Source organism: Ovis canadensis, chromosome 6 (genome assembly GCF_042477335.2).
Source record: "Ovis canadensis isolate MfBH-ARS-UI-01 breed Bighorn chromosome 6, ARS-UI_OviCan_v2, whole genome shotgun sequence".
Taxonomy (NCBI): Eukaryota; Metazoa; Chordata; class Mammalia; order Artiodactyla; family Bovidae; genus Ovis; species Ovis canadensis.
The window spans coordinates 124835532-124852966 of NC_091250.1; the positions used below are offsets into that span (position 1 = coordinate 124835532).

The window sequence follows — 17435 nt, forward strand, 5'->3', positions numbered from 1 at the left end:
AGGTATTCCATGGCATGTTAAAGTCTGTCTCAGACAGTACAATCTGTAGGCAAAAATTGCTAGAGTTTCACTAATGTCTTAAGAAAATGATCCTGCATTATGATGTTAAGCAGAAACAACAAATAGATCTGTTCTTTAGTTTAAGTGAAGGGACTTAGCAGAAACATGAAGTCATTGTTTTCCTTAGGTCGTTCAACTGGACAGGATGAATAATTAGCACGAATACAACCATTTCACCTCTTAGGTGCTAAAGCCAACTTAAGAGTATGGAGGCGACGGACTTCCCTGGTGCTCCAGTGGCTAAGACTCCACGCTCCCAACGCAGGGAGCCTGGATTTGATTCCTGGCAGGGGAACCAGAGCCCACATGTGTCAACTAAAGATCATGGCATGCTGCAAGCCAGCACAGCCAAAGTGTAGCTAAGTCCCAGCACAGCCAAATAAATAAATAAGCATATTTTTAAAGAATATATGTGCAAAAGCTGCTTTCATTTCCCCTAACTCTCTAAATGCATGAGCATGGGTCAAACTACAGTAATATCAGAAAAGCAGCAGGACAACAGGGTCCGCATTAACTACAAAACTTCTTGGTGTGTTTCCTTTCAGGAGAAACCGGCTGATTTCTGACCAGAGGTGGGGGCCAGGAGAAACTACTACAGTGCAGAACTGATCAATCTCATGAACATAAAAGTACTTTCCTTCAGGTATGGGCCATTCCCAGCCAGATAAAATTTTCATAATCTTCATCCTTCTGTGAGCTCCCTTGAGTTCTTGGGATTTGCATTTATCTATATTTTGACACACACACACACAGGGATCACTCTCTTACATCTTCCTCACTCTTGCAAACCTCAATCATTCAATTCTTTTCATGGGAGAATGGATATTCAAGTAGACAGTACTTCAGCACTCATCTTTTGGGTCCACATATATAGCTAACACAGGATTAAGAAAAAGCACAAAAATAGGGAAAGATTAGCACTGAATAGACCAGGGGAAGGACACCTGTCTACAGTACAAGCTAGAATAAGAAAGAAGAGCCTTGCTTCATTTGACCTCAGTTGGAACCAAGCATGACAGGTAACTCAAATTTGTCACCATTCTACACGTGCCTGCATGCTAAGTTACTGCAGTTATGTCTGACTGTTTGTGACTCTATGGACTATAGCCTACCAGGCTCCTCTGTCCATGGAGTCCTCCTGGCAAGAATACTGGAGTGGGTTACCAAGCCCTCCTCCAGGGGATTTTCCCGACCCAGGGATCCAACCTGCATCTCTCTTCTTTCTCCTGCGCTGACAGGCAGGTATTTTACCACTAGTGCTACCTGGGAAGACCGCCACCATTCTACACACCTTTGCAAATGACTATGTAAGCATCGTAAGTATTGATTTTGGTGTTTCAGTACATTTTAGCAAGTAGATCAGTTTGCAAATATGCAGTCCATGATGAATGAGGATCAGTTGTAACTGCAAAAACTAAAACCCCTCTAATAGCTATTGTTGAATCACTGCAGGCAAGTCACCATTCTGAACTCTAGGTATTTGTTGTTGTTATTCAGTCGCGAAGTTGTATCCAACTCTTTGCAACCATATGGGCTGCAGCATGCCAGGCTTCCCTGTCCATCACCAACTCCCAGAGCTTACTCAATGTCCATTGAGTCGGTGATACCATCCAACTATCTCACCCTCTGTCGTCCCCTTCTCCTGCCTTCACTCTTTCCAAGCATCAGGGTCTTTTCCAATGAGTCAGATCTTTGCATCAGGTGGCCAAAATATTGGAGACTTAGCTTCAGCATCAGTCCTCAGGTACTCCTCGTAGGAATCCACTGAGACAGGAATGATTCTGTCCTATATCCTAGACAAGAAAACCATAGACCCAGAGCCTGAGCCCCTTCCCGCTGAGAAGTGGGACCAGCATTCAAGCACCAGCTGTATGACTCAGAACCCAGGCTCTCAACCACCTCCCTTGATGCAGAACAAGTCCACAGGTCTTTTGTTCAGCCTGGCCCACCCATCGGTTTGCTTTCCTAAGTAAAATAATCATATTCCTGAGGTTGAATTAATTTGAACACTCCCTGAGGGGACAGAGTGAGGCTAGAATCAGTTTTTTGTTTTAAATGGCAATTATTTCTTTCTTCTTGCCAAATACAGACGACAGCTACTACGTGCAGGGCCATGCCACCCAGGGCGGGGGCGGGGGGTTTACCAAGCCTGTGAGTAACCAGCAGCTGCGAAAGTGATGAAAGCTGCTGACTCTGGGACCCCCCAGCCCACATGTACACTATTGAAGAAATTCAATTCACATTTAATGAAGTGCATTTTCCAGCTAACGCATGGGGATCTCTGGACCCTGGTCGTCATATCACTCCAGGGATAGAAGGGATGGCATGAAGCCTGATGGCGAGGTGGTGGTACTCCTGCCCAGGCTGATCGTGTTCTCTGCACTATCTTCCCTCTGTCCCATCTTCATTCCCCAACCCCCACAGCTCTGGATGTAGGACAGACATATTCATTCCATATCTCAAGAGAAGAACCAAATTGTCAGGGAAACTGTGACACCACTGATGAAGAACAAAAATTTAGACCAAAAAAAAAAGTCTGACCGTGTATTTGTGAAGGGATTTTTGCATTTTGTCTTCACAGCCTTGCAGGAAAGGCTTCTCTATCTCCAATTTGTGGAGGCTTGGAGAAGGTCAGTTATTTCCCTCCCATCACGTGACTGATAAGCAAGAGAGACAAAACTGGAATCACATTTTCTGGATCCTCATCAGCACTCTTCCTTCTGCCTTAGGACCAGTCCTAGAAAGAAGCAGTGCATCCCAGACACATGGCTCAGCACAAGCAAAGGCATACAGGCTGATCCATCGCCGCTGCTCAGCCGCTGGTTGCTCTTCCTTTCCTTGGCAGGTATTTGTTGACTCCTGCAATGCGTCAGGGGTATAATACCATGGCAACATATACACGGCTTCTGATGGCACAAGAAACACCCCGAGTAAGCTGTTCACGGTGAAATGAGAGAGCCCAGGGCATATGCAAGTTTTAGGTGAGCAAGTAACAGGAAGCCCTCACCCTGCCAGGGATCCCAGGGAACGTTCCCTGGGAAAGGGACATTGTGACTGTTATGGGGAAAGCATGGCAAGAGGCAGCTGATGGAGGAGAAGATACAGGTACAAGAGCCCAAAGGGAGGAAAGATTTTGGAAATTTTGAGAAGCTAAGAATCCAGGTAAGTGAAGGAGACAGAAAGAAGAGAGGATGGGGGAACACGAGATGAGACTGGAATGACAGGGCGTCCCATCACAAGGACCCAAAGGTCTCAGCTCAGTGCACCAGCCACCCAGCTTCTCAGCTGTCAGGGGTGCCTGGCTGGGGAGGAAGGCAAGCCCATTAAGCTGCTTAATCTCTCCCCACCCGGGTCATTTCCTCCAGCTACAAATGAATCGCAGTTTCCTTCTCCCCATCCACATGGCCTGGGTACCAAGGCTTGGAGCAGGGGCCTGTTTTCCAGGTGCGGTCTCACTAGTGCCATATAAAGGGGGATTATTCCCCTTCCTGCCGCTCCACTCCGAGCGCAGGCTGGCCCCAGCAGGGTCAGCTTTCCTTGCGGCCAGATCACATTACGAGCTAGTATCTAATTTGTAAGTTCTGTGTCACACCTCGGTTTCACAGACCATGGCTTTCAAACGAACATTCACTCCTTCCTCCTTCAAAATTAGCTGAGTGCCCTACATCCAGAGAAGGAGCTGGGATCGTACAACTGGTCAAATAAACTGGAGAGGCTGGAACAGCTATCCGACCCCTGGGGTGTAACTTCATCTCTTAGTTAACAATCTGTAAAATGGGGTCTTAATTCTTTCTGCCATTACACTGCTGCACAGAGTCCAAAACAAAGTGGAACATTTAATGGACTGGAATTCACATTCTAATACTAGCACTCCCACTAATCATCTCTCCGGTCTTCAGTTTCCCCATCTGTAACATAAACCAAGGAAAATCATTGCCTCTAAGGTCCCCTTTACATATAACATTCTCTGCTTTGCTGTGTGATTAGTGACTAGAAGATTATTCTGAGCATTCTCAGAACCTAAGAATCAATATTACTGTATTACATTGCTACACTTTTTTTTAAGTGTCAGAACTGCTAGGATGTTTTAGAGATGGAGCAGGGGTTAGAGAAGAGGAGATGACTCTTTGGGAGAGCAGAAGAATGGTCGCTACACCCTTCCATCCATCATTTGATCCCTAGGAAGGATTAATGCATCTTGACATCCTGAAGGGTGACTTTTCTTAGAGAGGTAGATTTAAGAGAAGATCTAATTGTCTGAAAATAATTGGTTGCACTAACCCATTTTCTTTTGAGAATTTCAACAAAAAGTGCTCATCTTCTGGTAGTCCCCAAAGGATTAAAAAATAAATAAAAGAGGGCTAATCATCCTAGAACTGATCTTAACCAACACTGCTGGAGGCAACTCACACCCTGGGAAGTGACCCAACTGGAGGACCGAGTACAAACGGCTGCCTCTAGGGCAGGTGGAGACAAATGAGGAATCATTTCCCCTCTAGGGCATCATAACTCCTCTAGGGCAGGTGTGGGATCAAGTTTCCTTAGAAAGCATGCAGCTATGCAGGAGTATGCCCACACTCATCTCCTCAACTGTCACAGAAGACAAAAGCCTCAACTATGACAGCAAAGCTGTCCAGACTTGAGCCTCCAATGTGTCCATGCTTAGTCGCTCAGTCATGTCTGACTCTGCAACCCCGTGAACTGTAGCCTGCCAGGTTTCTCTGTCCATGAAATTTTCCCAGCAAGACTACTGGAGAGGGTTGTCATTGCCTCCTCCAGGGGATCTTCCTGACCCAGGGATTGAACCCACATCTCCTGGGTCTCCTGCAGTGCAGGCAGATTCCTTACCACTGAGCTTCCAGGGAAGCTGGACTCCCCGACAAGGCAGATGGGCACAAAGGACCTCTGCTGGTACCAAGGTTCCAGATCCTGGTGAAGTTTAGGCAGAGGAGAGGAATCTGCTCTGGTCTCTTCTTCAATCACCATAACTTTTCAACTTTAAAGTTAGTCACAGCATAAAAGTTGAGAGGTATGTTTTATTCGATGAGAATTTTGAGGACTTCAAGCCCAGGAGACAGCATCTTAGTAACCCTGAGAGAACTGCTCCCGGCGATTATCAACTAGAGATGCAACTCAATGGAAGGGGTTTAACTCTTGGTAGCTCTTTTATAATTATTGACTCCTAGTCTGAAACAATCTCAAAATAAAATTAAATGCATTCAGTTATATTTTTTCTATTAAAATCTAATTTACTTTTCTGAAATGTTAAATATGCTTCTAGAATCTTATCTAAATAACTTTTAAATTGGCTTTTCCTTGATTTGGGTCTACAACTAGAGGCTAGACCATGAATATTCTGTATTCATTCCTCCTATTTGTGAACTCCTACAGCAGAGGTATTGGAATTAAAAATAATAATATACAAGAGAAACGTAAACATCCTTTGGGAGTTGAGTCACAGAAACACTAAGTGATATTTATAGTATATATTTTGCTGCTGTTGCTGCTAAGTCACTTCAGTCGTGTCCAATTCTGTGCGACCCCATAGATGGCAGCCTACCAGGCTCCTCTATCCCTGGGATTCTCCAGGCAAGAATACTGAATTGGGTTGCCATTTTTTTCTCCAATGCATGCATGCTAAGTCGCTTCAGCCATGTTTGACTCTGTGCGACCCTATGGACAGCAGTCGACCAGGCTCCCCTGTCCATGGGATTCTCTAGGCAAGAATACTGGAGTGGGTTGCCATTCCCTTCTCCAAATATATATTTTACATACTTTATAGTTGTAAGCGTTCAGTAGAGGTGCATTAAAATGTAAATGCATTTAAATAAAAGGATTTTTAGAAATCTAACATTAATAAATTCCATCAGACAAGAAGCTCTGTCATTTTTATTTATAACTATATACTGAGTATTTTTCAGGGCACACTCAGATATTTGCGGAAAATACGGATGGATGGATGGATGAAATAAAACGTGTAAATCCTGGTATGTGCCAGATACACTCACTGAATGAAGGAATATTAAAATATAATAATAAGAAGAAGACAAAACCTTTACTCCTAGTTCTGGTCATATTTTAAAATTCTAGAATTATGCTGCTTTGATTTATGGTAGATTATGACACATATCTTTAAGAAAAGTGTGCCTTCCACTAGAACAGAAGCATCTTAGTACCTCACTTTGACCAAACCATTTTTGATAGACTGTTCTTCATGTAACTATCTCAGAGCTTATAACCTTGGTATAATCATCGCTTTGGGGTACTGTATCCCCTTGCATAGTATGTGTCTGACTTTCTTGTGACCCCATGGACTGTAGCCCTGCAGGCTCCTCTGTCCGTGGAATTTTCCAGGCAAGGATACTGGAGTGGGTTGGCATTTCCTACTCCATAGACATGCCTTATTGCTTTAAATGACAGGATTTTCTCCCATGTTTTTTGTATCACTTCAGTTCAGTTCAGTGGCACAGTCCTGTCTGACGCTTTGTGATCCTGTGGACTGCAGCATGCCAGGCTTCCTCTTCCATCCCAGAGCTTGCTCAAACTCATGTTGGTGATGCCATCCAACCATCTCATCCTCTGCCATCCTCTTCTCCTCCTGCCTTCAATCTTTCCCAACATCATGATCTTTTCTAATGAATCAGTTCTTCTCATCAGGTGGCCAAAGTATTGGAGATTTAGCTTCAGTCCTTCCAATGACTATTCAGGACTGATTTCCTTTAGGATGACTGATTTGATCTCTTAGCAGTCCAAGGGACCTTCAAGAGTCTTCTCCAACACCACAGTTCAAAAGCATTAAATCTTTATTTTTTGAATACGCACGCATTAGTGCAATTCTATATTTTGAAGAATCCCTTCATTGTTTAATTTTCTGTGGAGCATACAGTGAAGACAAGAGGAGTATATAACCTCTTACTTAGTAAATGCTACCAGAGAAGCTGAAAGGAAAAAGATACTGGGCATTTCCAAAGCATCTCTTCTGAAAATGCATCACGTTGACATTGATTAATATACCACATATTGCAAAATGTATGAAAGAAGGTAAACTGGGACCAGCAGAAATATTTTGGTCCCTCAAGTGAGCACAATTTTGAATACCATGATTTTCACGTATTCTAGACCTAGCTGAAGGTTATCCTAATTTGAACAAAGCATCATATTTTCACACTAAAAACTGGACTTTACATAGGTCATTCAGAACTACCAGGAGTGGTATTTCTGTAATATAGGTGATCTTCTATTAATTACAATGCTGGGCTCTCCAGGGCCATGTGTTTTAGAAAATAGCTTTCTTAAATTGCTTTTTTCCATATCAATGAAAGAAACAAACTTTGTTAAATGTTTGTTGTTGCTGTTTTTGTTGTTATTCAGTCACTAAGTTGTGTCCAACTCTTTGCAAGTCCATGAACTATAAAGCACACCAGACTCCTCTGTTTTTCACTATCTCCTAAAGTTTGCTCAAATTCTTATCTATTGAGTTGGGCTAAATATTTAGATTCTATACATGTATGTATATTATAGGTATATAGGTATCCTGCAAACAAAGCAAAACATAGGATTACCTGCTTCTTAGAGTATAAATATACCTGCCCCCTTTATCTTTTTTCATTTCTTTATTGAGATATTATGCACATATTATAAAACTTATTCTGTTAAAGTATACAGTTCAGGGATAGTATATTCACAGAGTTCTACAACTAGCAAAACTTTAGAACATTGTCATCACTCCTCAAAAAAACTTCATACCTATTGGCAGTCATTCCCCACCTCCCACTTGGTATTGCAAGCCCCTGGAAACCATAAATACACTTTTTGTCTCTATCAGTTCAATTCAGTTCAGTTGCTCAGCTGTGTCCGACCCCATTGACTGCAGCGTGCCAGGCCTCCCTGTCCATCACTAACTCCTGAAATTTACTCAAACTCACATCCATTGAGTCAGTGATGCCATCCAACCATCTCATCCTTTATTGACCCCTTCTCCTCCCACCTTCAATCTTTCCCAGCATCAGGGTCTTTTCCAGAGTGGGTTGGCTCTTCTAGTCAATTCTAGAAATTGACTAGAAAAGAAAACCAGTCAATTCTAAAAATCAGTCCTGAATATTCATTGGAAAGACTGATGCTGAAGCTGAAACTCCAATACTTTGGTCACCTGATGTGAAAAACTGACTCATTGGAAAAGACCCTGATGCTGGGGAAGATTGAAGGCAGGAGGAGAAGGGGACGACAGAGGATGAGATGGTTGGATGGCATCACCGACTCAATGGACATGGGTATGAGCAAGATCCAGGGGTTGGTGATGGATAAGGAAGCCTGGTGTGCTGCAGTGCATGAGGTCACAAAGAGTTGACATGAGTGAGCAACTGAACTTAACTGAAGAGACTAAACTTTACAATACAGAGAATGAGCATAGAGGTCATTAATATCCCATCATGACTTTAATGCCCCCAAATGGCACAATAGTCACATTTAACATATGGTGGTTAACATTAATTGAAAACCTTTGTTGTAGTTTTTCAGTCCCTAAGTCATGTCTGACTCTTTGTGACTCCATGGACTGCAACACTCAAGGCTCCTTCATCCTCCACTATCTCTCGGAGTTTGCTCAAACTCATGTCCATAGAGTCAATGATGCTATCTAACCATCTCACCCTCTGCCACCCCCTTCTCCTCTTGGCCTCAATCTTTCCCAGCACCAGGGTCTTTTCCAGTGGGTTGACTCTTCACATCAGGTGGTCAAAGTATTGACTGGTTTGGTTTCCTTGCTGTCCAAAGGACTCTCAGGAATCTTCTCCAGCACTACAGTTCAAAGCATCAATTCTTCGGCTCTCAGTTTCTTCTATGGTCCAACTCTCACATCCATGCATGACTACTGAAAAGACCATAGCTTTGACTAGATGGACATTTATTGTACTGAGCACCTACTATGTGCCAAAAACTGTTCTAAGCATTTAATTCCCATTAACTAAATAAACATTCTCCCCAAAGGGTTGGGGTTCTCATTTCATCCCTATGAAGTAGATAGTAATCTCTATTTTAGAGAAGAGAAACTCAGGCACAGAGAGTTTAAGCATCTTTTTCAACCCTGCACAAGTTGCTAAGAGACAAACCCAAGAGTCTAAATTTAATTGTGTGTTCTCAGATATATGGATCTTTTCACTAGGAGGGTCTTGAACTTGGAAGGTGAGAGCCATCTATGCAGCCAGCATACCTGGACTCAAAGCCTGCTTCTGTAAGAGGTACAAGCTGGGCAACAGTAGGTAAATTGCTTAACTTCTCTGTGTCTCATCTATAATTGGTGGTGGATATAGCACCTACCTTAAGGAGTCACTGTGAGGAGTAAACACAACCCTATTTACAACATTTAGCACCCTGTGTCTCCCACAGCAAATGGTCAACAAGTGCTTCCAAGCTGGAATTGATTTCTTTTAAAATAGGTTCTGCATTTGAAATATATTCAAAAGTAAAAAAATAATAATTTTAATACTTGTGCTCAGTCACATTGCCTGAGATACATGCTTATGAACCCATGTTTAGTCCTCAACAGATTTCTATGCGTTTTTTTTACTCCTTCATTCACTCATTTGCTCACTGTCTTATGGCTCCAGCAAAATGATTTGAACCTCCAGCATGAGCTGAATCCTGTATCACAAGTTCTCATATCTAATCCTTATTTTTTTTTAATGCAAATTTTATCGTCTTCCTTTTTCTGGTGAGGAAGTGGAGAATCAGAGACACTGATGACAGTATCAGAAGGTGGAATCCCAGAGAATAAGGATTCCTTCTCCCACCCAAAAAACATTTACTTTTCTCCATCAGATTTTAGAATGAGCATGAGCTGAGCAAACACAACTGACCACGAGGTCTTCTTCCACCAGTTAAGAGGTATTGACCTTCAATAAGTCAGTTCAGTTGCTCAGTAGTATCTGACTGTTTGCAATCCCATGGACTGCAGCATGCCAGGCCTCCCTGTCCATCACCAACTCCCGGAGTTTACTCAAACTCACATCCATAGAGTCGGTGATGCCATCCAACCACCTCATCCTTTGCCGTCCCCTTCTCCTCCTGCCTTCAGTAGACTACCTAAGTCTCAGTTTCTTCATTTATAGAATAGTAATGGCAATATCTACCTTTCACAGTGGCTGTGTAACGAACTTGCTGTAATGGCATGCCAAGGGGTCCAACAAATGGTTAGCTTTGTTGTTATCATTTGTATTTGTTCATGGTCTCTTTGAAAAACTCAGCCTGCTCTTTCTAATGGAACACTAATATGCACCTTATGTAGACTGCATTAGGGAAAACTTTTCATCTAAGTTTTTTTTAATATAAATGATGAAAAGGTAGCCTGAAATATTTTACACATCTGTTACCAAACCTCTGGGAGTTGTCTGGAAGAAAAGACTTGAATCCAAAGCAGGTGGCTGGGCAGGACATACTGGTCTGTGTGAAAGGCTGGACTTTCCTCAAAAGCTCACACTCTAAGGGAAAACTCCAAGGGAACTATGAGAAAACAGTAATTAATGACTACAAACGCTGCTTCCGGTCCTCGTGATAAAGTTTCTGTACAGAGCCATAAAGAGATCAGTTCCACATTTCATATTCTCTTGCTAACCACAAAGCATCATTAACCGACAAGAGTGAAGTCCTACTAAATCAGGGAACCAGCCATGAGTTAAATGCATTAGGCACTTTATGTGCTTTATCTCATTTTTATCCATACAACAAATGCCATGGGTTGAATTATCTGCCCCAGATCTAAATTTATATGTTGAAGACTTAACACTCAGTGATCTTGTTTTGGTATAAGGTCTTTGCAGATATAATTAGCTAAGATGATGTCATCAGCGTCTGCCCTAACCCAACCTATGTCTTTCAAAAACAGTGAAATTTGGATGCAGACCTGCACACAGGGAAAATATCATGTAAAGATGAAGGCAGAGATTGGGGTGATGACTCTACAAGCTAAAGAACACCAAAGGTTGCCAGTAAACCACCAGAAGCGAGAAGAAAGGAATGGAACAGATTTCTCCTCGGAGCTGTCAGAAGAAAGCAACCCAGCCAACAGTTTGATCTTGGACTTCCAGCTTCTAGAAGTATGAGACAATAAATTTCTTTTGTCTAACCCACCCAGTTTATTGCACTTTGTTATGGCAGCCCTAGCAGTGCAGCAACAATCCACAGATGGAAGTATTAATTTTTCCACTTTTTGAAAGCTTATGCTTAGGATATTTGTTTGTCTTTCCCAAGGAACCAGAGTGGGTGATTGACAAAGCTGGTTGGAGAGCCTTATTCCAAAGTCCATGCTGCTGGGCATTGTCGGTTCCATTTTCTATCTTCCTTCTAATCTTTATGAAGAGAAAGGGCATCCCTTGCTATAATGTTGTGGCAGAGCAACACTTTCTCAGAATCCAGGTATGTTTTGTAGAATACTCATTCATACCCATAAAGACTATTGACCTACCCTAGTGAGAAACATCACATGCCTGCATGCTAAGTCGCTTCAGTTGTGTCTGACTCCTTGCAACCCTCTGAACTGTAGCCTGCCAGACTTTTCTGTCCACAGGATTCTCCAGGCAAGAATACTGGAGTGGGTTGCCATACCCTCCAGGGGATCTTCCTGACCCAGGGATTGAACTTGGGTCTCTTAAGTCTCCTGCTTTGGCAGGTAGGGTCTCTTACTGCTAGCACCACCTGACAACACTTGGATAATAATAACAAACATTTAAACAGTACTTCATAGCACTTCCTGGGGTTGGCTTAAGTTTTTGTGGAACTCCTGCAAGGACATGTTTTAATCCCAAAAAGGGAACACAAAGAGGCTGTGGGATTTGCCAAAGTAAGACAATGAGCACGTGGACAAGCCAGCACTAGAACCAAAGATTTCACATCCGCCACGTTGTCCTCCTACCATAAACACAAGCTTTACTTGCTTCTTTTACGCCCGATATGTTTACTTCTTACCTGGTAAGCAAGAGGAGTACTGGGTAGCCAGGGTACCCTATTGGCAAAGAGCATGGCCATTGGTGTTGAACAGATGAGTTCAATTTTCAGTTATGTTCAGAAAGATCCTTAATCAGATGAACTGTAAAATGGACTGCTGTGAAGATTAATAAAATCAGCTGTAGAAGGTGTTCCACAGAGAATCCCACAGAAGAAGTCACATGGCACTTTTCAAAAGAATGCTTGGTGTAATCCCAGCTTCATCATTTATTCAGGGTTCTATCTTGAGCTCTCTTCAACCTCCTTTACTTATGTGTTAACTCATATGTACTAAGGTTGCTGTGTTGCATGGATGCAATAACACTTTTGCATTTTAACTTCTATGTGCACATAAACAATTAGGTATAAAGTATCTGAAGAGCTGTTTTAAATGTGCAGAATTGAGACGATATTAAATATTTGCTTAATGACTGAAAACTGCTATACCCCACCCCATCCTGAGACTTAAAATAACCTGTCATGATAAACATAAAACAATAGGTCTCAACTAAACAGTATCTACCTTGGTGAGAAAAAGGAAGAGAGAGTCCATTTACTCAGAAAAACTAGAAACCATAACTACTACTTTGACCAATGAGAGAGCATCTCGTGTCTTAGTTTAATTTTAGCTAAGATCCAAAAGTTTCTTTGCAAAAACCCTCTGGGCACTTTCTTTTAAGTTAACTGTGAAATTAATTTTAAATCCTCTCATCCCCTATTTCAATATTACTACAAATAAAACATGTTTTAAACCACATTCCTATGCAAATACTTTTTAGAAATACATATATGGATTTGTCTCCGAGGAATTCTAATAAACGTGCCGAAATTATGTCTAATCTGGATTTGATATCTGATAACTGGAGATGCTAGGAAGACATATCTCATAGTTTTCCTTTGGAAACTAACCTCAAATCATACACCGAGTGTTCAAAGTCAATACCTATTAATGCTTGTACATATGGTATTAATTCCACATTAATTCTGTCAAAAGTGATATCATAGTTAGAAGTTCCAAATGATGACATCACTAAAACAACTTGGTTTTCATGAGTGTGGGACCAGTCAGTGCCAAAATCCAGTTCAATCTATTCATCTGTCTGTTCTGACAAGTTCAGTTTAATTAGTTCATGGCCTCATAATGAACAAGAGACTGGCTTTCTGTCCAATTGCCAGAGCCATTTCTATTCTCTTCAACTTAAGTGCCAAATGCTTACACTGCTTTGCCCAATTTATACCTTTGCCTATAATTACTGGTCCCCAAGGTGTGATTGTCCTTTTTCATAAGAGTTTGTGCAGCTGCCAACATGAAGTTGTAAATAAATTGTAATACCGTTGCTATGAGGTGTAAAAATCCCACAGCTCATATCCAGAGCCTTGTATAATAAACTCAAGTAAACATTCCATTTCCTGCAAGTGATTGTGGTCTGTGACTAGATTTAGAAAACAGGGCACTAAGTCATCTTTCTTTAATGAGTCGTTGAAAACAAAGTCGTATCCCATGAAACCAAAACTTGTCCTTGACAAAAACAAATAGCTTATTTGTAAAAGACCCTCCAAAAGGGGCAAATTTTTCTGTAACTCATGACCTGAGTTCCATTTTTCCAGTTACAAAGTGTTTAAACAATAGTAACTCCACTCACCCAACAGCATCCACTACCAGTGAAATGCAAGAGACTGGTTTTTTAAAAGAGATACAGTATGTTACAGGACAAAAGGAAATAGAATACAGAGGGACCCAGGTTTATGGTTTATCCTTCTACTTATTAGCTGGTGACCTAGGTCTTCCAAAACCTCTGTGCCTCAGTGTTTTTGACTGTGACTTAGGGGAAAAGATGGCTACAAAATGATGTTGATGTTGACGTTGGTGTCATGAAAGGCAATAAACACAAAGCACCTAGCAACAGTTCAGTAAGTGACACAGGAATGGTCATTTCCTCCTCCTTTTTCTTCGGAGTAGATGAAATACTCTGCATTTCCTGGTTTCCGCTGGACCATCTCTTAGCTCCAGAAGTCGGTGATGGACAGAGAGGCTTGGTGTGCTGCAGTCCATGGGGTAGCAAAGAGTCAGACACAACTGAGCAACTGAACGGAATTGAACTGAACTGATCTCTTAGCTTACCGAGGGGAATGTGCCAGAGCCTAGGGCCAGGCCATATTTTTTCCAGCATCGCTGTTATTAAAATCTCTGCTAATGCTTTCCTTTAAAATTGCTTCATCTGTGAAAGGTGATCAAGACTGCCAAAATGATACCCTATGAATTCTAGTAATTTCCAATATTTGTTAAAACTATTGCAATTTTCTCATTTTGTCTTTTGAATCAAAAAACGTTTATTGCTGACTTTTCTTGGTTAATTATAATAGAATTTAAGAAAGTTAACCAGTTCACATCAGAATTTTATCTTATGGAAATCAGAGCGATTAGGTGTTCGACTTAAACATTAAAAACACTTTATTTACATTTGGACTAATTAGGAAAATTAATAATTGCTAGTTAAGATCATTGTGCACCCAATAACAGCCCAGGTCTTATAGTGGAAATTGAATTAAGATTAGCAGTTCATTCCTGTACATAGCAAAGACCGTTAATGCTTCCTAATATACATGACTGGAAGGACCACATGTATTTCCCAGCCTCCCATGTAGTTAGTTTTCATTTGGGATCATTTGACCAGTTTTGGCCAACAGACCATAGTTGGAAGCAATATGTATTCCTTTTGTTTAAAGGAAGTTGAGACTAAGTGAGCCTCCTCCATCTGTCTCTTCTGCAGCTTCAGACACCCAGGAAAACATGTACCAGAAGACACTGTCCAAGATGAAGTGGAACAAGATCATAGAATATTGCACCAGTAAGAGATTAAACATTGTAATACTAATATCAAATGTGTGATGGTGGTTGTGTTTTGCATTAATTATCCTGTAACAGAAGCAGAAGACATTAAGAAGAGGTGGCAAGAATACACAGAAGAACTGTACAAAAAAGATCTTCACGACCCGGATAATCACAATGGTGTGATCACTCATCTAGAGCCAGACATGCTGGAATGTGAAGTCAAGTGGGCCTTACAAAGCATCACTATGAACAAAGCTGGTGGAAGTGATGGAATTCCAGTTGAGCTGCTCCAAATCCTGAAAGATGATGCTGTGAAAGTGCTGCACTCAATATGCCAGCAAATTTGGAAAACTCAGCAGTGGCCACAGGACCGGAAAAGGTCAGTTTTCATTCCAGTCCCAAAGAAAGGCAATGCCAAAGAATGCTCAAACTACCGCACAATTGCACTCATCTCACACGCTAGTAAAGTAATGCTCAAAATTCTCCAAGCCAGGCTTCAGCAATGTGTGAACCATGAACTTCCTGATGTTCAAGCTGGTTTTAGAAAAGGCAGAGGAACCAGAGATCAAATTGCCAACATCCGCTGGATCATGGAAAAAGCAAGAGAATTCCAGAAAAACATCTATTTCTGCTTTGTTGACTATGCCAAAGCCTTGACTGTGTGGATCACAATAAACTGTGGAAAATTCTGAGAGAGATGGGACTACCAGACCACCTGACCTGCCTCTTGAGAAACCTGTATGCAGGTCAGGAAACAACAGTTAGAACTGGACATGGAACAACAGACTGGTTCCAAATAGGAAAAGGAGTACCTCAAGGCTGTATATTGTCACCCTGCTTATTTAACTTCTATGCAGAGTACATCATGAGAAACGCTGGACTGGAAGAAACACAAGCTGGAATCAAGATTACCAGGAGAAATATCAATAACATCAGATATGCAGATGACACCAGCCTTATGGCAGAAAGTGAAGAGGAACTCAAAATCCTCTTGATGAAAGTGAAAGAGGAGAGTGAAAAAGTTGGCTTAAAGCTCAACATTCAGAAAACGAAGATCATGGCATCCAGTCCCATCACTTCATGGTAAATAGATGGAGAAACAGTGGAAACAGTGTGAGACTTTATTTTTGGGGGCTCCAAAATCACTGCAGATGGTAACTGCAGCCATGAAATTAAAAGACTCTTACTCCTTGGAAGAAAAGTTATGACCAACCTAGACAGCATATTCAAAAGCAGAGACATTACTTTGCCGACTAAGGTCCGTCTAGTCAAGACTATGGTTTTTCCAGTAGTCATGTATGGATGTGAGAATTGGACTGTGAAAAAGGCTGAACACCGAAGAATTGATGCTTTTGAAGTGTGGTGTTGGAGAAGACTCTTGAGAGTCCCTTGTACTGCAAGGAGATCCAACCAGTCCATTCTGAAGGAGATCAGCCCTGGAATTTCTTTGGAAGGAATGATGCTAAAGCTGAAACTCCAGTACTTTGGCCACCTCATACTAAGAGTTGACTCATTGGAAAAGACTTTGATGCTGGGAGGGATTGGGGATAGGAGGAGAAAGGGACGACAGAGGATGAGTTGGCTGGATGGGATCACTGACTCGATGGACATGAATCTGAGTGAACTCCGGGAGTTGGTGATGGACAGGGAGGCCTGGCGTGCCGCGATTCATGGGGTCGCAGATTCAGACACAACTGAGAGACTGAACTGAACTGAGTATCCTTGGGATCCCATTCAGTCCTCCTTTAAAGAGTATATGTTCCCAAGTTGCTGTATGATCCTTCAATAGCACTCCTGGGAATATGTCCAGAGAAGACTAATTCAAAAAGAGACGTGCACTGAAATGTTCATAGCCACACTATTTACATAGTCGAGACATGGAAGAAACTTAAGTGTCCACTAATAGATGAATGGATGTGGTACATATATATTCAGCCATAAAAAAGAATAAAATAATACTATCTGCAGCAACATGAATGGACCGAGAGATTGTCATACTAAGTGAGACAGAGAAAGACAAATATCATGTCATTATCACATCACTTATATGTGGAATCTGAAATAAATGATACAAATGAACTTGTTTCCAAAACAGAACGGATTCACAGACACAGAAAACAAATTTATTAAGGGGTCAGTCCTGATAGAGAGCTGAATTAGGAGTGTGGAGTTAACATAGAAAAACTCGTCTGCTCACGCACTTGTGCTCAGTCGCTTGTCATATTCAACTCTTCTCAACTCCATGGACTGTAGCCCCCGAGGTGTTGCTGCCCAAGGGATTTTCCTCCTCCAGGGGATTTTCCTGACCCAGGGATCAAACCCATGTCTCTTGTGTTTCCTGTATTGGCAGGTGGATTTTTTTTTTTTTTTTACTACTAGTGCTACCTGGGAATAGAAACTACTATATATAAAATAAGTAAGCAACAAGGACTTACTCTGTAACACAGGGAATTCTACTCAATAGCTTGCAAATAACCTATAATGGAACGGATGTGAAAAAGAACATATATATATATATATGAATCATTTTTTCAGATATCTGAATTACTTTGCTCTACACCTGAAA

General features: G+C 41.6%; 1 long non-coding RNA gene across 2 annotated transcripts; it reads left to right on the forward strand.

Annotated features, from left to right (window-relative positions):
- Positions 1-609: 609 nt before the first annotated feature.
- On the forward strand, positions 610-11183 carry LOC138442940 (uncharacterized). Of its 2 annotated transcripts, none has more exons than XR_011257938.1 (2): positions 610-703; positions 10940-11183. It is a non-coding gene; the product is annotated as an uncharacterized lncRNA (long non-coding RNA). The 2 variants fall into 2 exon arrangements; XR_011257937.1 differs by lacking the exon at positions 610-703 and adding an exon at positions 2667-2905.
- The last annotated feature ends 6252 nt before the right edge of the window (positions 11184-17435 follow it).